The 24,993-nt window shown below is 44.0% G+C and overlaps 3 pseudogenes across 3 annotated transcripts; all 3 read left to right on the top strand.

The window, feature by feature from the left end:
• The first annotated feature begins 2,098 nt into the window (after positions 1-2,098).
• Positions 2,099-3,042, top strand: LOC309652056 (protein SET pseudogene; annotated as a pseudogene). The gene has a single exon. The product of its transcript is annotated as a protein SET pseudogene (transcript).
• Positions 3,043-9,732: 6,690 nt separating this feature from the next.
• On the top strand, positions 9,733-10,679 carry LOC309652055 (protein SET pseudogene; annotated as a pseudogene). The gene has a single exon. The product of its transcript is annotated as a protein SET pseudogene (transcript).
• A 6,687-nt stretch (positions 10,680-17,366) lies between these two features.
• LOC309652297 (protein SET pseudogene) lies at positions 17,367-18,282 on the top strand (annotated as a pseudogene). The gene has a single exon. The product of its transcript is annotated as a protein SET pseudogene (transcript).
• Positions 18,283-24,993: the final 6,711 nt, after the last annotated feature.

Genomic DNA, 24,993 nt, shown 5'->3' on the forward strand with positions numbered 1-24,993 from the left:
TTGGTTGGCCAAAACGGGCGTATGCGTTTTTCCTGAATATATTCTGGAAGTTAAATTTGAGAGACAGCTTTTTTGTTTTAATTGATTAATTAATTAATTTATTTTTGGCCGTGTTGGGTCTTCGTTTCTGTGCGAAGGCTTTCTCTAGTTGTGGCAAGCGGGGGCCAGTCTTCATCGCGGTGTGCGGGCCTCTCGCTATCGCGGCCTCTCTTGTTGCGTAGCACAGGCTCCAGAGGCGCAGGCTCAGTAGTTGTGGCTCACGGGCCTAGTTGCTCCGCGGCATGTGGGATCTTCCCAGACCAGGGCTCGAACCCGTGTCCCCTGCATTAGCAGGCAGATTCTCAACCACTGCACCACCAGGGAAGCCCCTTGAATAGTTTTGTATTTAAAATTTGTCTGTGGGGACTTCCCTGGTGACGCAGTGGTTAAGAGTCCGCCTGCCCATGCAGGGGACACGGGCTCGAGCCCTGGTCCGGGAAGCTCCCACATGCCGCAGAGCAACCAAGCCTGCGCGGCACAACTACTGAAGCCTGCGCGCCTAGAGCCCGTGCTCGCCCGCAAGAGAAGCCACCGCAATGAGAAGCCCGTGCACCGCAACGAAGAGTAGCCCCGCTCGACGCAACTAGAGAAAGCCCACATGCAGCAACGAAGACCCAACGCAGCCAAACATAAATTAGAAACTAAAATAAAATTTGCCTCTGAATAACTTTGAGTGAATTTGGTATCAGTTGTAAAGTTTGCATCTACATTCACTTCATTCCAAATGGTTTCCAATTAATTGTTCCTTAACTACTTTTAGAAAACTTTTGGGATAGAGACTCCATTTTAGTTTGAATGTCCAGTTTAATGGATTCAGCAGTCCTGTCAGTAGGGCACGCTGCCTCCAGTGACCTGTGAGGGAGGCGCGGCCTGCACTTCCTGCACTGACCACAGGGTGGCGCCGAGTTCGCCTCTCTGACCCACAGCGCATGCTCGTTCCCTGCGAACTCGATTGTGAGGGCAGCTGAGAGGAGTTGAGCCTCCTCAGGCGCGGGGGCGGGGGCGGGGGCCTTCAGGTAGGACGCCCGGCTCAGCGTCTCTGCTGAGAGGAGCTCGGTCTCCGTCTCCTTAGGACTCGCTGGGGTTTCGGCTTCAGGACAAAGTGGGGCTGCGTCCACGCTGACTAGGGAACTAGGTTTCCTGAGGACCCAGGTGATGCCTGAGGAAAAGGTGAAGAGACGGTGAGGAAAAGTGGGGAGAAGCTTCCTGTGGGCGACTGACCGTTGAGGGGGTCCGTCTTCGTGTGAGCGAGGGAGGGCTTGGCATGGAAAGCTGGGTTTTTGGTCAGGTTTGTGTGCAGGGTAGCCAGCATGAGTTATGGGGCGTCCAGTTTTCCCAGCACCATTTATCGTGGGGAGTGTCGTGCTCCTTGGTGTGTCCTTGGTCCCTGTGTCATAAATTCACCGACCCCGTCCGTGTGGGTTGAATTCTGGTCTCTCTGTCCTGTTCCTCTGGTCCCTGTGCCCGTTTTGAGCCAGTTCCACACTGTTTTGGTGACTGTAGCTTCTCAGCAGAGTGTGACGTCAGGGAGGGAGATGCCTCCAGCCCGTTCTCTTTTTTCAGGGTTTCTTTGGCTATTTGGGGTCCTTTGTGGTTCCCCACAGATATTAGGAGGATTTGCTCTATTTGGGGGGAAAATACCATGGAATTTTGGGAGGGATTGCATTCACTGAATCAAAAAGAAACAGATAATTTGAACAGACCAATCACTAGAGATGAACTAGAATCTGTAGTTTAAAAACTCTCCCACAGGGCTTCCCTGGTGGTGCAGTGGTTGAGGATCCACCTGCCAATGCAGGGGACATGGGTTCCATCCCTGATCCGGGAAGATCCCACATGCTGCGGAGCAACTAAGACTGTGTGCCACAACTACTGAGCCTGCGCTCTAGAGCCCAAGAGCCACAACTACTGAGCCCATGTGCCACAACTACTGAAGCCTGTGTGTCTAGGACCCGAGCTCCGCAATGAAGAGTAGCCCCTGCTCACCACAACTAGAGAAAGCCTGTGCACAGCAACAAAGGCCCAGTGCAGAGTTCTCAGAGCTCCCGGTACGAGCTTCTTCCCTTGGGTGGATTCTTGGCTTTTCTCCCAGCATGGCCCCCAAACACCAGTTTTCACTTCCACCCCAAGCAACGAAACCGAAGAAACTGAGACGGACTCCTGCCTCCAGGCCAGAGGAAACGTCTGCTTCTCCGAACTTGCCGAAGGAAGAAGAAGAACAGCAAGAAGCAGTTGAACATATTGATGAAGTACAAAATGAAATAGACAGACTTAACGAACAAGCCAGTGAGGAGATTTTGAAAGTAGAACAGAAATATAACAAACTCCGCCAACCATTTTTTCAGAAGAGGTCGGAATTGATCGCCAAAATCCCAAATTTTGGGGTAACAACATTTGTTCACCATCCACAAGTGTCTGCACTGCTTGGGGAGGAGGATGAAGAGGTGCTGCATTATTTGACAAGAGTCGAAGTGACAGAATTTGAAGATAGTAAATCAGGTTACAGAATAGATTTTTATTTTGATGAAAACCCTTACTTCGAAACTAAAGTTCTCTCCAAAGAATTTCATCTGAATGAGAGTGGTGATCCATCTTCAAAGTCCACTGAAATCAAATGGAAATCCGGAAAGGATCTGACAAAACGTGCAAGTCAAACGCAGAATAAAGCCAGCAGGAAGAGACAGCATGAGGAACCAGAAAGCTTCTTCACCTGGTTTACTGATCATTCTGATGCAGGTGCAGATGAGTTAGGAGAGGTCATCAAAGATGATATTTGGCCAAATCCATTACAGTACCACTTGGTTCCGGACATGGATGATGAGGAAGGGGAAGGAGAAGAAGATGATGATGATGATGAAGAGGAAGAAGGACTGGAAGATATTGATGAAGAAGGGGATAAGGATGAAGGAAGATGAAGGAGAAGATGACTAATGGAACACTGATGGATTCCAACCTTCCTTTTTTAATTTTCTCCAGTCCCTGGGAGCAAGTTGCAGTCTTTTTTTTTTTTTTTCCTCCTTCTCCTCTTGTGCTCAGTTGCCCTGTGTTTGAGGTCTCTTTTCTCCTTTATACCATGGCTCACAACTTATTTTGGGGGGAAATACCTTGAGCAGAATTCAGTGGGAAAAGAATCTCTACCCCCTTTCTGTTCCAGATTCATTTTTATCCCTTCCTGTCTCAACAAAAACTTTACGGAATCAACACCACCATGCTCTGTGGGAAAAAAGAAAAACCTTCTGCTCCCTTAGCTCTGCTGGAAGCTGGAGGGTGCTAGGCCCCTGTGTAGTAGTGCATAGAATTCTAGCTTTTTTCCTCCTTTCTCTGTATATTGGGCTCAGAGATTACACTGTGTCTCTATGTGAATATGGACAGTTAGCATTTACCAACATCTATCTGTCTACTTTCTCTTGTTTAAAAAAAGAAAAGAAAAACTTAAAAAAATGGGGTTATAGAAGGTCAGCAAAGGGTGGGTTTGAGATGTTTGGGTGGGTTAAGTGGGCATTTTGACAACATGGCTTCTCCTTTGGCATGTTTAATTGTGATGTTTAACGGACATCCTTGCAGTTTAAGATGACACTTTTAAAATAAAATTCTCTCCTAATGATGACTTGAGCCCTGCCACTCGATGGGAGAATCAGCAGAACCTGTAGGATCTTATTTGCAATTGACATTCTCTATTGTAATTTTGTTCCTGTTTAGTGTTATATTTTTCTTTCTGTTTCACTGGAAAGGAAAGATGATGCTCAGTTTGAAACGTTAAAAGTGTACAAGTTGCTTTGTTACAATAAAACTAAATGTGTACACACACACACACAAAAAAACAAAGACCCGGCGCAGCCAAAAATAAAGTAAATAAAATAAATAAATTTATTTTTAAAAAAACTCCCCCACAAACAAAAGTCCAGGACCAGATGGCTTCATAGGCAAATTCTACCAAACATACGAAGAAGAACTTATACTGATCCTTCTCAAACTCTTCCAAAAAACTGAAGAGAAGGGAACACTCCCAAAGACATTCTATGAAGCCACCATCACCCTGATACCAAAACCAGACAAAGACACCACCAAAAAAGAAAATTACAGGCCAATATCTTTGATGAGTATAGATGCAAAAATTCTCAACCAAATATAGCAAACTGGATCCAACAACACATAAAAAAGATCATACACCACAAGCAAGTGGGATTCATCCCAGGTTCATAAGGATGGTTCAACATATGCAAATCAATCAATGTGATACACCACATAAACAAAAGTCAAAAACCACTTGATCATCTCAATAGATGCAGAAAAAACACTTGACAAAATTCAACATCCATTCATGATAAACAGTCTTACCAAAGTGGGTATAGAGGGAATACATCTCAACATAATAAAAGCTATTTATGACAAACCCAGAGCCAATATAATACTCAATGGTGAAAAGTTGAAAGCCCTCCCACTAAACTCTGGAATAAGACAAGGATACCCACTTCCACCTCTTCTATTCAACATAGTATTGGAAGTCCTAGCCACAGCAATCAGACAAGAAAAAGAAATAAAAGGTATCCAAATTGGAAGAGATAATATCATCATTATATGCAGATGACATGACTCTATATGTAGAAAACCCTAAAGACTCCACACAAAAACTACGAGAACTGATCAGTGAATTCAGAAACGTAGCAGGATACAAGATTAACATACAGAAATCGGTTGCATTTCTTTACACCAACAATGAAATATCAGAAAGGGAATGTAAAATAAACGATACTTTCCAAAATCACACCCTCAGGACTTCCCTGGTGGTCCAGTGGCTAAGACTCCACAATCCCAATGCAGGGGGCCCGGGTTCCATCCCTGGTCAGGGAACTAGGTCTCACATGCCACAAGTAAGAGTGCGAATGCCGCAAATAAAGATCCCGCATGCCGCAACTAATGATCCCACATGCCGCAACTAAAGATCCTGCACGCAGCAATGAAGATCCCGCACGTGGCAGCCAAGACCCGGCGCAGCCAAATAAAGAAATATTGAAAAAAAATGCACCTCCAAAAATAAAATACTTAGGAATAAATCTGACCAAGGAGGTGCAAGACTTGTATGCTGAGAGCTGTACAACGGTAAAGGAAACTGAAGATGATTCAAAGAAATGGAAAGATAGCCCATGCTCTTGGATTGGAAGAATTTATATTGTTAAAATGACTACACTACCCAAAGCAATCTACAGATGTAATGCAATCCCTATCAAATGACCCATGACATTTTTCACAGAACTAGAACAAATAATCCTAAAATTTATATGGAACCATAAAACACCCAGAATTGCCAAAGCAATCCTGAAGAAAAAGAACAAAGCAACAGGCATAGGTCTCCCAGACTTAAGACAATACTACAAAGCTATAGTAATCAAAACAGCATGGTATTGGCACAAAAACAGACATATGGATCAATGGAGCAGAACAGAGAGCGCAGAAATTAACCCACACACCTATAGTCAATTAGTTTTTGACAAAAAAGGCAAGAATATACAAAGGGAAAAAGTCTCTTCAGCAAGTGGTGCTGGGAAAGTTGGACAGTTGCATGTAAATCAATGAATTGAAAACACACCCTCTCACCATACACAAAAATAAACTCAAAATGGCTTCAAGACTTAAACAGAAGACGTGACACCATAAAATTCCTAGAAGAGAACACAGGCAAAACATTCTCTGACATAAATTGTACCAATGTTTTCTTAGCTCAGTCTCCCAAGGCAATAGGAATAAAAGCAAAAATAAACAAATGGGACCTAATCAAAGATACAAGCTTTTGCACAGCAAAGGAAACCATTAACAAAACGAAAAGACGACCTACAAAACGGGAGAAAATATTTGCAAACAACGCAACCGAGAAGGGCTTGATTTCCAAAATATATGAACAGCTCATACAACTCAACAACAAAAAAATAAATGAACCAATCAAAACAGGGGCAGAAGACCTAAAAAGACATTTCTTCAAAGAAGAAATACAAATAGCTAATAGGCACATGAAAAGATGCTCAAAATCACTAATTATTAGAGAAATGAACATCAAAACTACAATAAGGTACCATCTCACACTGGTCAGAATGGCCATCATGAAAAACTCTCCAAATAACAAATGCTGGAGAGGATGTGGAGAAAAGGGAACCCTCTTACACTGTTGGTGGGAATGTAAATTGGTACAGCCACTTTGGAGAACAGTATGGAGGTTCCTTAAAAAATTCAAAATTGAATTACCATATGATCCAGCAATTCCACTCCTGGGCATATACCCAGACAAAACTCTAATCCAAAGAGATACATGCACCCCTATATTCACAGCAGCACTATTCACAATAGCCAAGACAGGGAAACAACCTAAGTGTCCACTGACAGATGAATGGATAAAGAAGATGTGGTACATGTATACAATGCACTAGTACTCAGCCATAAAAAAGAACAAAATAATGCCATTTGCAGCAACATGGATGCAACTAGAGATTATCATACTAAGTGAAATAAGTCAGAAAGAGAAAGACAAATACCATATGATATCACTTCTATGTGGAATCTAAAATATGACACAAATGAACATACCTATGAAACAGAAACAGACTCATGGACATAGAGAACAGACTTGTGGCTGCCAAGGGGGAGGAGGTTGGGGGAGGGATGGAATGGGAGGTTGGGGTTAACAGATGTAAACTATTAAACATGGAATGGATAAACAAGGCCCTACTGTATAGCACAGGGAACTATATCCAGTATACTATGATAAACCATAACGGAAAAGAATATAAACGGAAAAGAATATAAAAAAAGAATGTATATATATGTATAACTCAATCACTTTGCTAGTTTCTAGTAGTCAGATAGATGTTTTTTCTGTGAATAGAGGGTGCTGAGTCCAGTTCCTTGAACAATGAGTATGTCTTGGCGATTACATTATTGGCGTATGGAACGGTATCTGTGCCAATTTCAACCTCCTGGTTTATGTATCACCGCACCACGCTTTTCCCCTTAAGCAGCCATAAGTGTGTTTTGTAAATGTGTGATGGTGTTCTGTTTGTAATTCAGTTCATGGTTGGCGATTTTTAGATTCCCTTTATAAGTGATATCTTATGATAAGTTTCTCTTGCTGTCTAACTTATTTCACTCTCAATGACCATACATAAGTCCCCCTGAGTTGCTGCGACTGGCCTCATTTCATTGATTTCAGGGCTGAGTAATATTCCGTTGTCCTTAAGTACCAAATTTTCTTTCACCATTTTTTCCTTCCAAGGACTATTAAGCTGTACCCAAGTCGAGGCTGTTGTCAACATAGCAGCAGTAAACGGGGTGCCTGCGTTCTGTGGATTTTCGGTTTTTCCAACATATAGGCCCATGAGTGGAAGCGCCCTATGCTTTGTAGCTCTGTTTTTTAGATGTTTTAGGAAACACAGCACACTTCTCCAGAGTGGCCGTTGGCAATTTACATTCCCCCCTTCAGCGTAACAAGGCTCCCTTTTCTCCTCTCCTTGTCCTGCATATCTGGTTTTTACCCTTTGTGAGGATGGTCCTTTTTTCTGATTCGAAGTGATACCTCTTTGTAGTGTTGATTTGCATTGCCCGCTTCTTTGGTTGGCCAAAATGGGCGTATGCGTTTTTCCTGAATATATTCTGGAAGTTAAATTTGAGAGACAGCTTTTTTGTTTTAATTGATTAATTAATTAATTTATTTTTGGCCGTGTTGGGTCTTCGTTTCTGTGCGAAGGCTTTCTCTAGTTGTGGCAAGCGGGGGCCAGTCTTCATCGCGGTGTGCGGGCCTCTCGCTATCGCGGCCTCTCTTGTTGCGTAGCACAGGCTCCAGAGGCGCAGGCTCAGTAGTTGTGGCTCACGGGCCTAGTTGCTCCGCGGCATGTGGGATCTTCCCAGACCAGGGCTCGAACCCGTGTCCCCTGCATTAGCAGGCAGATTCTCAACCACTGCACCACCAGGGAAGCCCCTTGAATAGTTTTGTATTTAAAATTTGTCTGTGGGGACTTCCCTGGTGACGCAGTGGTTAAGAGTCCGCCTGCCCATGCAGGGGACACGGGCTCGAGCCCTGGTCCGGGAAGCTCCCACATGCCGCAGAGCAACCAAGCCTGCGCGGCACAACTACTGAAGCCTGCGCGCCTAGAGCCCGTGCTCGCCCGCAAGAGAAGCCACCGCAATGAGAAGCCCGTGCACCGCAACGAAGAGTAGCCCCGTTCGACGCAACTAGAGAAAGCCCACATGCAGCAACGAAGACCCAACGCAGCCAAACATAAATTAGAAACTAAAATAAAATTTGCCTCTGAATAACTTTGAGTGAATTTGGTATCAGTTGTAAAGTTTGCATCTACATTCACTTCATTCCAAATGGTTTCCAATTAATTGTTCCTTAACTACTTTTAGAAAACTTTTGGGATAGAGACTCCATTTTAGTTTGAATGTCCAGTTTAATGGATTCAGCAGTCCTGTCAGTAGGGCACGCTGCCTCCAGTGACCTGTGAGGGAGGCGCGGCCTGCACTTCCTGCACTGACCACAGGGTGGCGCCGAGTTCGCCTCTCTGACCCACAGCGCATGCTCGTTCCCTGCGAACTCGATTGTGAGGGCAGCTGAGAGGAGTTGAGCCTCCTCAGGCGCGGGGGCGGGGGCGGGGGCCTTCAGGTAGGACGCCCGGCTCAGCGTCTCTGCTGAGAGGAGCTCGGTCTCCGTCTCCTTAGGACTCGCTGGGGTTTCGGCTTCAGGACAAAGTGGGGCTGCGTCCATGCTGACTAGGGAACTAGGTTTCCTGAGGACCCAGGTGATGCCTGAGGAAAAGGTGAAGAGACGGTGAGGAAAAGTGGGGAGAAGCTTCCTGTGGGCGACTGACCGTTGAGGGGGTCCGTCTTCGTGTGAGCGAGGGAGGGCTTGGCGTGGAAAGCTGGGTTTTTGGTCAGGTTTGTGTGCAGGGTAGCCAGCGTGAGTTATGGGGCGTCCAGTTTTCCCAGCACCATTTATCGTGGGGAGTGTCGTGCTCCTTGGTGTGTCCTTGGTCCCTGTGTCATAAATTCACCGACCCCGTCCGTGTGGGTTGAATTCTGGTCTCTCTGTCCTGTTCCTCTGGTCCCTGTGCCCGTTTTGAGCCAGTTCCACACTGTTTTGGTGACTGTAGCTTCTCAGCAGAGTGTGACGTCAGGGAGGGAGATGCCTCCAGCCCGTTCTCTTTTTTCAGGGTTTCTTTGGCTATTTGGGGTCCTTTGTGGTTCCCCACAGATATTAGGAGGATTTGCTCTATTTGGGGGGAAAATACCATGGAATTTTGGGAGGGATTGCATTCACTGAATCAAAAAGAAACAGATAATTTGAACAGACCAATCACTAGAGATGAACTAGAATCTGTAGTTTAAAAACTCTCCCACAGGGCTTCCCTGGTGGTGCAGTGGTTGAGGATCCACCTGCCAATGCAGGGGACATGGGTTCCATCCCTGATCCGGGAAGATCCCACATGCTGCGGAGCAACTAAGACTGTGTGCCACAACTACTGAGCCTGCGCTCTAGAGCCCAAGAGCCACAACTACTGAGCCCATGTGCCACAACTACTGAAGCCTGTGTGTCTAGGACCCGAGCTCCGCAATGAAGAGTAGCCCCTGCTCACCACAACTAGAGAAAGCCTGTGCACAGCAACAAAGGCCCAGTGCAGAGTTCTCAGAGCTCCCGGTACGAGCTTCTTCCCTTGGGTGGATTCTTGGCTTTTCTCCCAGCATGGCCCCCAAACACCAGTTTTCACTTCCACCCCAAGCAACGAAACCGAAGAAACTGAGACGGACTCCTGCCTCCAGGCCAGAGGAAACGTCTGCTTCTCCGAACTTGCCGAAGGAAGAAGAAGAACAGCAAGAAGCAGTTGAACATATTGATGAAGTACAAAATGAAATAGACAGACTTAACGAACAAGCCAGTGAGGAGATTTTGAAAGTAGAACAGAAATATAACAAACTCCGCCAACCATTTTTTCAGAAGAGGTCGGAATTGATCGCCAAAATCCCAAATTTTGGGGTAACAACATTTGTTCACCATCCACAAGTGTCTGCACTGCTTGGGGAGGAGGATGAAGAGGTGCTGCATTATTTGACAAGAGTCGAAGTGACAGAATTTGAAGATAGTAAATCAGGTTACAGAATAGATTTTTATTTTGATGAAAACCCTTACTTCGAAACTAAAGTTCTCTCCAAAGAATTTCATCTGAATGAGAGTGGTGATCCATCTTCAAAGTCCACTGAAATCAAATGGAAATCCGGAAAGGATCTGACAAAACGTGCAAGTCAAACGCAGAATAAAGCCAGCAGGAAGAGACAGCATGAGGAACCAGAAAGCTTCTTCACCTGGTTTACTGATCATTCTGATGCAGGTGCAGATGAGTTAGGAGAGGTCATCAAAGATGATATTTGGCCAAATCCATTACAGTACCACTTGGTTCCGGACATGGATGATGAGGAAGGGGAAGGAGAAGAAGATGATGATGATGATGAAGAGGAAGAAGGACTGGAAGATATTGATGAAGAAGGGGATAAGGATGAAGGAAGATGAAGGAGAAGATGACTAATGGAACACTGATGGATTCCAACCTTCCTTTTTTAATTTTCTCCAGTCCCTGGGAGCAAGTTGCAGTCTTTTTTTTTTTTTTTCCTCCTTCTCCTCTTGTGCTCAGTTGCCCTGTGTTTGAGGTCTCTTTTCTCCTTTATACCATGGCTCACAACTTATTTTGGGGGGAAATACCTTGAGCAGAATTCAGTGGGAAAAGAATCTCTACCCCCTTTCTGTTCCAGATTCATTTTTATCCCTTCCTGTCTCAACAAAAACTTTACGGAATCAACACCACCATGCTCTGTGGGAAAAAAGAAAAACCTTCTGCTCCCTTAGCTCTGCTGGAAGCTGGAGGGTGCTAGGCCCCTGTGTAGTAGTGCATAGAATTCTAGCTTTTTTCCTCCTTTCTCTGTATATTGGGCTCAGAGATTACACTGTGTCTCTATGTGAATATGGACAGTTAGCATTTACCAACATCTATCTGTCTACTTTCTCTTGTTTAAAAAAAGAAAAGAAAAACTTAAAAAAATGGGGTTATAGAAGGTCAGCAAAGGGTGGGTTTGAGATGTTTGGGTGGGTTAAGTGGGCATTTTGACAACATGGCTTCTCCTTTGGCATGTTTAATTGTGATGTTTAACGGACATCCTTGCAGTTTAAGATGACACTTTTAAAATAAAATTCTCTCCTAATGATGACTTGAGCCCTGCCACTCGATGGGAGAATCAGCAGAACCTGTAGGATCTTATTTGCAATTGACATTCTCTATTGTAATTTTGTTCCTGTTTAGTGTTATATTTTTCTTTCTGTTTCACTGGAAAGGAAAGATGATGCTCAGTTTGAAACGTTAAAAGTGTACAAGTTGCTTTGTTACAATAAAACTAAATGTGTACACACACACACACAAAAAAACAAAGACCCGGCGCAGCCAAAAATAAAGTAAATAAAATAAATAAATTTATTTTTAAAAAAACTCCCCCACAAACAAAAGTCCAGGACCAGATGGCTTCATAGGCAAATTCTACCAAACATACGAAGAAGAACTTATACTGATCCTTCTCAAACTCTTCCAAAAAACTGAAGAGAAGGGAACACTCCCAAAGACATTCTATGAAGCCACCATCACCCTGATACCAAAACCAGACAAAGACACCACCAAAAAAGAAAATTACAGGCCAATATCTTTGATGAGTATAGATGCAAAAATTCTCAACCAAATATAGCAAACTGGATCCAACAACACATAAAAAAGATCATACACCACAAGCAAGTGGGATTCATCCCAGGTTCATAAGGATGGTTCAACATATGCAAATCAATCAATGTGATACACCACATAAACAAAAGTCAAAAACCACTTGATCATCTCAATAGATGCAGAAAAAACACTTGACAAAATTCAACATCCATTCATGATAAACAGTCTTACCAAAGTGGGTATAGAGGGAATACATCTCAACATAATAAAAGCTATTTATGACAAACCCAGAGCCAATATAATACTCAATGGTGAAAAGTTGAAAGCCCTCCCGCTAAACTCTGGAATAAGACAAGGATACCCACTTCCACCTCTTCTATTCAACATAGTATTGGAAGTCCTAGCCACAGCAATCAGACAAGAAAAAGAAATAAAAGGTATCCAAATTGGAAGAGATAATATCATCATTATATGCAGATGACATGACTCTATATGTAGAAAACCCTAAAGACTCCACACAAAAACTACGAGAACTGATCAGTGAATTCAGAAACGTAGCAGGATACAAGATTAACATACAGAAATCGGTTGCATTTCTTTACACCAACAATGAAATATCAGAAAGGGAATGTAAAATAAACGATACTTTCCAAAATCACACCCTCAGGACTTCCCTGGTGGTCCAGTGGCTAAGACTCCACAATCCCAATGCAGGGGGCCCGGGTTCCATCCCTGGTCAGGGAACTAGGTCTCACATGCCACAAGTAAGAGTGCGAATGCCGCAAATAAAGATCCCGCATGCCGCAACTAATGATCCCACATGCCGCAACTAAAGATCCTGCACGCAGCAATGAAGATCCCGCACGTGGCAGCCAAGACCCGGCGCAGCCAAATAAAGAAATATTGAAAAAAAATGCACCTCCAAAAATAAAATACTTAGGAATAAATCTGACCAAGGAGGTGCAAGACTTGTATGCTGAGAGCTGTACAACGGTAAAGGAAACTGAAGATGATTCAAAGAAATGGAAAGATAGCCCATGCTCTTGGATTGGAAGAATTTATATTGTTAAAATGACTACACTACCCAAAGCAATCTACAGATGTAATGCAATCCCTATCAAATGACCCATGACATTTTTCACAGAACTAGAACAAATAATCCTAAAATTTATATGGAACCATAAAACACCCAGAATTGCCAAAGCAATCCTGAAGAAAAAGAACAAAGCAACAGGCATAGGTCTCCCAGACTTAAGACAATACTACAAAGCTATAGTAATCAAAACAGCATGGTATTGGCACAAAAACAGACATATGGATCAATGGAGCAGAACAGAGAGCGCAGAAATTAACCCACACACCTATAGTCAATTAGTTTTTGACAAAAAAGGCAAGAATATACAAAGGGAAAAAGTCTCTTCAGCAAGTGGTGCTGGGAAAGTTGGACAGTTGCATGTAAATCAATGAATTGAAAACACACCCTCTCACCATACACAAAAATAAACTCAAAATGGCTTCAAGACTTAAACAGAAGACGTGACACCATAAAATTCCTAGAAGAGAACACAGGCAAAACATTCTCTGACATAAATTGTACCAATGTTTTCTTAGCTCAGTCTCCCAAGGCAATAGGAATAAAAGCAAAAATAAACAAATGGGACCTAATCAAAGATACAAGCTTTTGCACAGCAAAGGAAACCATTAACAAAACGAAAAGACGACCTACAAAACGGGAGAAAATATTTGCAAACAACGCAACCGAGAAGGGCTTGATTTCCAAAATATATGAACAGCTCATACAACTCAACAACAAAAAAATAAATGAACCAATCAAAACAGGGGCAGAAGACCTAAAAAGACATTTCTTCAAAGAAGAAATACAAATAGCTAATAGGCACATGAAAAGATGCTCAAAATCACTAATTATTAGAGAAATGAACATCAAAACTACAATAAGGTACCATCTCACACTGGTCAGAATGGCCATCATGAAAAACTCTCCAAATAACAAATGCTGGAGAGGATGTGGAGAAAAGGGAACCCTCTTACACTGTTGGTGGGAATGTAAATTGGTACAGCCACTTTGGAGAACAGTATGGAGGTTCCTTAAAAAATTCAAAATTGAATTACCATATGATCCAGCAATCCCACTCCTGGGCATATACCCAGACAAAACTCTAATCCAAAGAGATACATGCACCCCTATATTCACAGCAGCACTATTCACAATAGCCAAGACAGGGAAACAACCTAAGTGTCCACTGACAGATGAATGGATAAAGAAGATGTGGTACATGTATACAATGCACTAGTACTCAGCCATAAAAAAGAACAAAATAATGCCATTTGCAGCAACATGGATGCAACTAGAGATTATCATACTAAGTGAAATAAGTCAGAAAGAGAAAGACAAATACCATATGATATCACTTCTATGTGGAATCTAAAATATGACACAAATGAACATACCTATGAAACAGAAACAGACTCATGGACATAGAGAACAGACTTGTGGCTGCCAAGGGGGAGGAGGTTGGGGGAGGGATGGAATGGGAGGTTGGGGTTAACAGATGTAAACTATTAAACATGGAATGGATAAACAAGGCCCTACTGTATAGCACAGGGAACTATATCCAGTATACTATGATAAACCATAACGGAAAAGAATATAAACGGAAAAGAATATAAAAAAAGAATGTATATATATGTATAACTCAATCACTTTGCTAGTTTCTAGTAGTCAGATAGATGTTTTTTCTGTGAATAGAGGGTGCTGAGTCCAGTTCCTTGAACAATGAGTATGTCTTGGCGATTACATTATTGGCGTATGGAACGGTATCTGTGCCAATTTCAACCTCCTGGTTTATGCATCACCGCACCACGCTTTTCCCCTTAAGCAGCCATAAGTGTGTTTTGTAAATGTGTGATGGTGTTCTGTTTGTAATTCAGTTCATGGTTGGCGATTTTTAGATTCCCTTTATAAGTGATATCTTATGATAAGTTTCTCTTGCTGTCTAACTTATTTCACTCTCAATGACCATACATAAGTCCCCCTGAGTTGCTGCGACTGGCCTCATTTCATTGATTTCAGGGCTGAGTAATATTCCGTTGTCCTTAAGTACCAAATTTTCTTTCACCATTTTTTCCTTCCAAGGACTATTAAGCTGTACCCAAGTCGAGGCTGTTGTCAACATAGCAGCAGTAAACGGGGTGCCTGCGTTCTGTGGATTTTCGGTTTTTCCAACATATAGGCCCATGAGTGGAAGCGCCCTATGCTTTGTAGCTCTGTTTTTTAGATGTTTTAGGAAACACAGCACACTTCTCCAGAGTGGCCGTTGGCAATTTACATTCCCCCCTTCAGCGTAACAAGGCTCCCTTTTCTCCTCTCCTTGTCCTGCATATCTGGTTTTTACCCTTTGTGAGGATGGTCCTTTTTTCTGATTCGAAGTGATACCTCTTTGTAGTGTTGATTTGCATTGCCCGCTTCTTTGGTTGGCCAAAATGGGCGTATGCGTTTTTCCTGAATATATTCTGGAAGTTAAATTTGAGAGACAGCTTTTTTGTTTTAATTGATTAATTAATTTATTTATTTTTGGCCGTGTTGGGTCTTCGTTTCTGTGCGAAGGCTTTCTCTAGTTGTGGCAAGCGGGGGCCAGTCTTCATCGCGGTGTGCGGGCCTCTCACTATCGCGGCCTCTCTTGTTGCGTAGCACAGGCTCCAGAGGCGCAGGCTCAGTAGTTGTGGCTCACGGGCCTAGTTGCTCCGCGGCATGTGGGATCTTCCCAGACCAGGGCTCGAACCCGTGTCCCCTGCATTAGCAGGCAGATTCTCAACCACTGCACCACCAGGGAAGCCCCTTGAATAGTTTTGTATTTAAAATTTGTCTGTGGGGACTTCCCTGGTGACGCAGTGGTTAAGAGTCCGCCTGCCCATGCAGGGGACACGGGCTCGAGCCCTGGTCCGGGAAGCTCCCACATGCCGCAGAGCAACCAAGCCTGCGCGGCACAACTACTGAAGCCTGCGCGCCTAGAGCCCGTGCTCGCCCGCAAGAGAAGCCACCGCAATGAGAAGCCCGTGCACCGCAACGAAGAGTAGCCCCGCTCGACGCAACTAGAGAAAGCCCACATGCAGCAACGAAGACCCAACGCAGCCAAACATAAATTAGAAACTAAAATAAAATTTGCCTCTGAATAACTTTGAGTGAATTTGGTATCAGTTGTAAAGTTTGCATCTACATTCACTTCATTCCAAATGGTTTCCAATTAATTGTTCCTTAACTACTTTTAGAAAACTTTTGGGATAGAGACTCCATTTTAGTTTGAATGTCCAGTTTAATGGATTCAGCAGTCCTGTCAGTAGGGCACGCTGCCTCCAGTGACCTGTGAGGGAGGCGCGGCCTGCACTTCCTGCACTGACCACAGGGTGGCGCCGAGTTCGCCTCTCTGACCCACAGCGCATGCTCGTTCCCTGCGAACTCGATTGTGAGGGCAGCTGAGAGGAGTTGAGCCTCCTCAGGCGCGGGGGCGGGGGCGGGGGCCTTCAGGTAGGACGCCCGGCTCAGCGTCTCTGCTGAGAGGAGCTCGGTCTCCGTCTCCTTAGGACTCGCTGGGGTTTCGGCTTCAGGACAAAGTGGGGCTGCGTCCACGCTGACTAGGGAACTAGGTTTCCTGAGGACCCAGGTGATGCCTGAGGAAAAGGTGAAGAGACGGTGAGGAAAAGTGGGGAGAAGCTTCCTGTGGGCGACTGACCGTTGAGGGGGTCCGTCTTCGTGTGAGCGAGGGAGGGCTTGGCATGGAAAGCTGGGTTTTTGGTCAGGTTTGTGTGCAGGGTAGCCAGCATGAGTTATGGGGCGTCCAGTTTTCCCAGCACCATTTATCGTGGGGAGTGTCGTGCTCCTTGGTGTGTCCTTGGTCCCTGTGTCATAAATTCACCGACCCCGTCCGTGTGGGTTGAATTCTGGTCTCTCTGTCCTGTTCCTCTGGTCCCTGTGCCCGTTTTGAGCCAGTTCCACACTGTTTTGGTGACTGTAGCTTCTCAGCAGAGTGTGACGTCAGGGAGGGAGATGCCTCCAGCCCGTTCTCTTTTTTCAGGGTTTCTTTGGCTATTTGGGGTCCTTTGTGGTTCCCCACAGATATTAGGAGGATTTGCTCTATTTGGGGGGAAAATACCATGGAATTTTGGGAGGGATTGCATTCACTGAATCAAAAAGAAACAGATAATTTGAACAGACCAATCACTAGAGATGAACTAGAATCTGTAGTTTAAAAACTCTCCCACAGGGCTTCCCTGGTGGTGCAGTGGTTGAGGATCCACCTGCCAATGCAGGGGACATGGGTTCCATCCCTGATCCGGGAAGATCCCACATGCTGCGGAGCAACTAAGACTGTGTGCCACAACTACTGAGCCTGCGCTCTAGAGCCCAAGAGCCACAACTACTGAGCCCATGTGCCACAACTACTGAAGCCTGTGTGTCTAGGACCCGAGCTCCGCAATGAAGAGTAGCCCCTGCTCACCACAACTAGAGAAAGCCTGTGCACAGCAACAAAGGCCCAGTGCAGAGTTCTCAGAGCTCCCGGTACGAGCTTCTTCCCTTGGGTGGATTCTTGGCTTTTCTCCCAGCATGGCCCCCAAACACCAGTTTTCACTTCCACCCCAAGCAACGAAACCGAAGAAACTGAGACGGACTCCTGCCTCCAGGCCAGAGGAAACGTCTGCTTCTCCGAACTTGCCGAAGGAAGAAGAAGAACAGCAAGAAGCAGTTGAACATATTGATGAAGTACAAAATGAAATAGACAGACTTAACGAACAAGCCAGTGAGGAGATTTTGAAAGTAGAACAGAAATATAACAAACTCCGCCAACCATTTTTTCAGAAGAGGTCGGAATTGATCGCCAAAATCCCAAATTTTGGGGTAACAACATTTGTTCACCATCCACAAGTGTCTGCACTGCTTGGGGAGGAGGATGAAGAGGTGCTGCATTATTTGACAAGAGTCGAAGTGACAGAATTTGAAGATAGTAAATCAGGTTACAGAATAGATTTTTATTTTGATGAAAACCCTTACTTCGAAACTAAAGTTCTCTCCAAAGAATTTCATCTGAATGAGAGTGGTGATCCATCTTCAAAGTCCACTGAAATCAAATGGAAATCCGGAAAGGATCTGACAAAACGTGCAAGTCAAACGCAGAATAAAGCCAGCAGGAAGAGACAGCATGAGGAACCAGAAAGCTTCTTCACCTGGTTTACTGATCATTCTGATGCAGGTGCAGATGAGTTAGGAGAGGTCATCAAAGATGATATTTGGCCAAATCCATTACAGTACCACTTGGTTCCGGACATGGATGATGAGGAAGGGGAAGGAGAAGAAGATGATGATGATGATGAAGAGGAAGAAGGACTGGAAGATATTGATGAAGAAGGGGATAAGGATGAAGGAAGATGAAGGAGAAGATGACTAATGGAACACTGATGGATTCCAACCTTCCTTTTTTAATTTTCTCCAGTCCCTGGGAGCAAGTTGCAGTCTTTTTTTTTTTTTCCTCCTTCTCCTCTTGTGCTCAGTTGCCCTGTGTTTGAGGTCTCTTTTCTCCTTTATACCATGGCTCACAACTTATTTTGGGGGGAAATACCTTGAGCAGAATTCAGTGGGAAAAGAATCTCTACCCCTTTCTGTTCCAGATTCATTTTTATCCCTTCCTGTCTCAACAAAAACTTTACGGAATCAACACCACCATGCTCTGTGGGAAAAAAGAAAAACCTTCTGCTCCCTTAGCTCTGCTGGAAGCTGGAGGGTGCTAGGCCCCTGTGTAGTAGTGCATAGAATTCTAGCTTTTTTCCTCCTTTCTCTGTATATTGGGCTCAGAGATTACACTGTGTCTCTATGTGAATATGGACAGTTAGCATTTACCAACATCTGTCTACTTTCTCTTGTTTAAAAAAAGAAAAGAAAAACTTAAAAAAATGGGGTTATAGAAGGTCAGCAAAGGGTGGGTTTGAGATGTTTGGGTGGGTTAAGTGGGCATTTTGACAACATGGCTTCTCCTTTGGCATGTTTAATTGTGATGTTTAACGGACATCCTTGCAGTTTAAGATGACACTTTTAAAATAAAATTCTCTCCTAATGATGACTTGAGCCCTGCCACTCGATGGGAGAATCAGCAGAACCTGTAGGATCTTATTTGCAATTGACATTCTCTATTGTAATTTTGTTCCTGTTTAGTGTTATATTTTTCTTTCTGTTTCACTGGAAAGGAAAGATGATGCTCAGTTTGAAACGTTAAAAGTGTACAAGTTGCTTTGTTACAATAAAACTAAATGTGTACACACACACACAAAAAAAAACAAAGACCCGGCGCAGCCAAAAATAAAGTAAATAAAATAAATAAATTTATTTTTAAAAAAACTCCCCCACAAACAAAAGTCCAGGACCAGATGGCTTCATAGGCAAATTCTACCAAACATACGAAGAAGAACTTATACTGATCCTTCTCAAACTCTTCCAAAAAACTGAAGAGAAGGGAACACTCCCAAAGACATTCTATGAAGCCACCATCACCCTGATACCAAAACCAGACAAAGACACCACCAAAAAAGAAAATTAAAGGCCAATATCTTTGATGAGTATAGATGCAAAAATTCTCAACCAAATATAGCAAACTGGATCCAACAACACATAAAAAAGATCATACACCACAAGCAAGTGGGATTCATCCCAGGTTCATAAGGATGGTTCAACATATGCAAATCAATCAATGTGATACACCACATAAACAAAAGTCAAAAACCACTTGATCATCTCAATAGATGCAGAAAAAACACTTGACAAAATTCAACATCCATTCATGATAAACACTCTTACCAAAGTGGGTATAGAGGGAATACATCTCAACATAATAAAAGCTATTTATGACAAACCCAGAGCCAATATAATACTCAATGGTGAAAAGTTGAAAGCCCTCCCGCTAAACTCTGGAATAAGACAAGGATACCCACTTCCACCTCTTCTATTCAACATAGTATTGGAAGTCCTAGCCACAGCAATCAGACAAGAAAAAGAAATAAAAGGTATCCAAATTGGAAGAGATAATATCATCATTATATGCAGATGACATGACTCTATATGTAGAAAACCCTAAAGACTCCACACAAAAACTACGAGAACTGATCAGTGAATTCAGAAACGTAGCAGGATACAAGATTAACATACAGAAATCGGTTGCATTTCTTTACACCAACAATGAAATATCAGAAAGGGAATGTAAAATAAACGATACTTTCCAAAATCACACCCTCAGGACTTCCCTGGTGGTCCAGTGGCTAAGACTCCACAATCCCAATGCAGGGGGCCCGGGTTCCATCCCTGGTCAGGGAACTAGGTCTCACATGCCACAAGTAAGAGTGCGAATGCCGCAAATAAAGATCCCGCATGCCGCAACTAATGATCCCACATGCCGCAACTAAAGATCCTGCACGCAGCAATGAAGATCCCGCACGTGGCAGCCAAGACCCGGCGCAGCCAAATAAAGAAATATTGAAAAAAAATGCACCTCCAAAAATAAAATACTTAGGAATAAATCTGACCAAGGAGGTGCAAGACTTGTATGCTGAGAGCTGTACAACGGTAAAGGAAACTGAAGATGATTCAAAGAAATGGAAAGATAGCCCATGCTCTTGGATTGGAAGAATTTATATTGTTAAAATGACTACACTACCCAAAGCAATCTACAGATGTAATGCAATCCCTATCAAATGACCCATGACATTTTTCACAGAACTAGAACAAATAATCCTAAAATTTATATGGAACCATAAAACACCCAGAATTGCCAAAGCAATCCTGAAGAAAAAGAACAAAGCAACAGGCATAGGTCTCCCAGACTTAAGACAATACTACAAAGCTATAGTAATCAAAACAGCATGGTATTGGCACAAAAACAGACATATGGATCAATGGAGCAGAACAGAGAGCGCAGAAATTAACCCACACACCTATAGTCAATTAGTTTTTGACAAAAAAGGCAAGAATATACAAAGGGAAAAAGTCTCTTCAGCAAGTGGTGCTGGGAAAGTTGGACAGTTGCATGTAAATCAATGAATTGAAAACACACCCTCTCACCATACACAAAAATAAACTCAAAATGGCTTCAAGACTTAAACAGAAGACGTGACACCATAAAATTCCTAGAAGAGAACACAGGCAAAACATTCTCTGACATAAATTGTACCAATGTTTTCTTAGCTCAGTCTCCCAAGGCAATAGGAATAAAAGCAAAAATAAACAAATGGGACCTAATCAAAGATACAAGCTTTTGCACAGCAAAGGAAACCATTAACAAAACGAAAAGACGACCTACAAAACGGGAGAAAATATTTGCAAACAACGCAACCGAGAAGGGCTTGATTTCCAAAATATATGAACAGCTCATACAACTCAACAACAAAAAAATAAATGAACCAATCAAAACAGGGGCAGAAGACCTAAAAAGACATTTCTTCAAAGAAGAAATACAAATAGCTAATAGGCACATGAAAAGATGCTCAAAATCACTAATTATTAGAGAAATGAACATCAAAACTACAATAAGGTACCATCTCACACTGGTCAGAATGGCCATCATGAAAAACTCTCCAAATAACAAATGCTGGAGAGGATGTGGAGAAAAGGGAACCCTCTTACACTGTTGGTGGGAATGTAAATTGGTACAGCCACTTTGGAGAACAGTATGGAGGTTCCTTAAAAAATTCAAAATTGAATTACCATATGATCCAGCAATCCCACTCCTGGGCATATACCCAGACAAAACTCTAATCCAAAGAGATACATGCACCCCTATATTCACAGCAGCACTATTCACAATAGCCAAGACAGGGAAACAACCTAAGTGTCCACTGACAGATGAATGGATAAAGAAGATGTGGTACATGTATACAATGCACTAGTACTCAGCCATAAAAAAGAACAAAATAATGCCATTTGCAGCAACATGGATGCAACTAGAGATTATCATACTAAGTGAAATAAGTCAGAAAGAGAAAGACAAATACCATATGATATCACTTCTATGTGGAATCTAAAATATGACACAAATGAACATACCTATGAAACAGAAACAGACTCATGGACATAGAGAACAGACTTGTGGCTGCCAAGGGGGAGGAGGTTGGGGGAGGGATGGAATGGGAGGTTGGGGTTAACAGATGTAAACTATTAAACATGGAATGGATAAACAAGGCCCTACTGTATAGCACAGGGAACTATATCCAGTATACTATGATAAACCATAACGGAAAAGAATATAAACGGAAAAGAATATAAAAAAAGAATGTATATATATGTATAACTCAATCACTTTGCTAGTTTCTAGTAGTCAGATAGATGTTTTTTCTGTGAATAGAGGGTGCTGAGTCCAGTTCCTTGAACAATGAGTATGTCTTGGCGATTACATTATTGGCGTATGGAACGGTATCTGTGCCAATTTCAACCTCCTGGTTTATGCATCACCGCACCACGCTTTTCCCCTTAAGCAGCCATAAGTGTGTTTTGTAAATGTGTGATGGTGTTCTGTTTGTAATTCAGTTCATGGTTGGCGATTTTTAGATTCCCTTTATAAGTGATATCTTATGATAAGTTTCTCTTGCTGTCTAACTTATTTCACTCTCAATGACCATACATAAGTCCCCCTGAGTTGCTGCGACTGGCCTCATTTCATTGATTTCAGGGCTGAGTAATATTCCGTTGTCCTTAAGTACCAAATTTTCTTTCACCATTTTTTCCTTCCAAGGACTATTAAGCTGTACCCAAGTCGAGGCTGTTGTCAACATAGCAGCAGTAAACGGGGTGCCTGCGTTCTGTGGATTTTCGGTTTTTCCAACATATAGGCCCATGAGTGGAAGCGCCCTATGCTTTGTAGCTCTGTTTTTTAGATGTTTTAGGAAACACAGCACACTTCTCCAGAGTGGCCGTTGGCAATTTACATTCCCCCCTTCAGCGTAACAAGGCTCCCTTTTCTCCTCTCCTTGTCCTGCATATCTGGTTTTTACCCTTTGTGAGGATGGTCCTTTTTTCTGATTCGAAGTGATACCTCTTTGTAGTGTTGATTTGCATTGCCCGCTTCTTTGGTTGGCCAAAATGGGCGTATGCGTTTTTCCTGAATATATTCTGGAAGTTAAATTTGAGAGACAGCTTTTTTGTTTTAATTGATTAATTAATTTATTTATTTTTGGCCGTGTTGGGTCTTCGTTTCTGTGCGAAGGCTTTCTCTAGTTGTGGCAAGCGGGGGCCAGTCTTCATCGCGGTGTGCGGGCCTCTCACTATCGCGGCCTCTCTTGTTGCGTAGCACAGGCTCCAGAGGCGCAGGCTCAGTAGTTGTGGCTCACGGGCCTAGTTGCTCCGCGGCATGTGGGATCTTCCCAGACCAGGGCTCGAACCCGTGTCCCCTGCATTAGCAGGCAGATTCTCAACCACTGCACCACCAGGGAAGCCCCTTGAATAGTTTTGTATTTAAAATTTGTCTGTGGGGACTTCCCTGGTGACGCAGTGGTTAAGAGTCCGCCTGCCCATGCAGGGGACACGGGCTCGAGCCCTGGTCCGGGAAGCTCCCACATGCCGCAGAGCAACCAAGCCTGCGCGGCACAACTACTGAAGCCTGCGCGCCTAGAGCCCGTGCTCGCCCGCAAGAGAAGCCACCGCAATGAGAAGCCCGTGCACCGCAACGAAGAGTAGCCCCGCTCGACGCAACTAGAGAAAGCCCACATGCAGCAACGAAGACCCAACGCAGCCAAACATAAATTATAAACTAAAATAAAATTTGCCTCTGAATAACTTTGAGTGAATTTGGTATCAGTTGTAAAGTTTGCATCTACATTCACTTCATTCCAAATGGTTTCCAATTAATTGTTCCTTAACTACTTTTAGAAAACTTTTGGGATAGAGACTCCATTTTAGTTTGAATGTCCAGTTTAATGGATTCAGCAGTCCTGTCAGTAGGGCACGCTGCCTCCAGTGACCTGTGAGGGAGGCGCGGCCTGCACTTCCTGCACTGACCACAGGGTGGCGCCGAGTTCGCCTCTCTGACCCACAGCGCATGCTCGTTCCCTGCGAACTCGATTGTGAGGGCAGCTGAGAGGAGTTGAGCCTCCTCAGGCGCGGGGGCGGGGGCGGGGGCCTTCAGGTAGGACGCCCGGCTCAGCGTCTCTGCTGAGAGGAGCTCGGTCTCCGTCTCCTTAGGACTCGCTGGGGTTTCGGCTTCAGGACAAAGTGGGGCTGCGTCCACGCTGACTAGGGAACTAGGTTTCCTGAGGACCCAGGTGATGCCTGAGGAAAAGGTGAAGAGACGGTGAGGAAAAGTGGGGAGAAGCTTCCTGTGGGCGACTGACCGTTGAGGGGGTCCGTCTTCGTGTGAGCGAGGGAGGGCTTGGCATGGAAAGCTGGGTTTTTGGTCAGGTTTGTGTGCAGGGTAGCCAGCATGAGTTATGGGGCGTCCAGTTTTCCCAGCACCATTTATCGTGGGGAGTGTCGTGCTCCTTGGTGTGTCCTTGGTCCCTGTGTCATAAATTCACCGACCCCGTCCGTGTGGGTTGAATTCTGGTCTCTCTGTCCTGTTCCTCTGGTCCCTGTGCCCGTTTTGAGCCAGTTCCACACTGTTTTGGTGACTGTAGCTTCTCAGCAGAGTGTGACGTCAGGGAGGGAGATGCCTCCAGCCCGTTCTCTTTTTTCAGGGTTTCTTTGGCTATTTGGGGTCCTTTGTGGTTCCCCACAGATATTAGGAGGATTTGCTCTATTTGGGGGGAAAATACCATGGAATTTTGGGAGGGATTGCATTCACTGAATCAAAAAGAAACAGATAATTTGAACAGACCAATCACTAGAGATGAACTAGAATCTGTAGTTTAAAAACTCTCCCACAGGGCTTCCCTGGTGGTGCAGTGGTTGAGGATCCACCTGCCAATGCAGGGGACATGGGTTCCATCCCTGATCCGGGAAGATCCCACATGCTGCGGAGCAACTAAGACTGTGTGCCACAACTACTGAGCCTGCGCTCTAGAGCCCAAGAGCCACAACTACTGAGCCCATGTGCCACAACTACTGAAGCCTGTGTGTCTAGGACCCGAGCTCCGCAATGAAGAGTAGCCCCTGCTCACCACAACTAGAGAAAGCCTGTGCACAGCAACAAAGGCCCAGTGCAGAGTTCTCAGAGCTCCCGGTACGAGCTTC

The sequence above is a fragment of the Balaenoptera physalus genome (assembly GCF_965194825.1).
Source record: "Balaenoptera physalus genome assembly, chromosome: X".
Classification (NCBI taxonomy): Eukaryota; Metazoa; Chordata; class Mammalia; order Artiodactyla; family Balaenopteridae; genus Balaenoptera; species Balaenoptera physalus.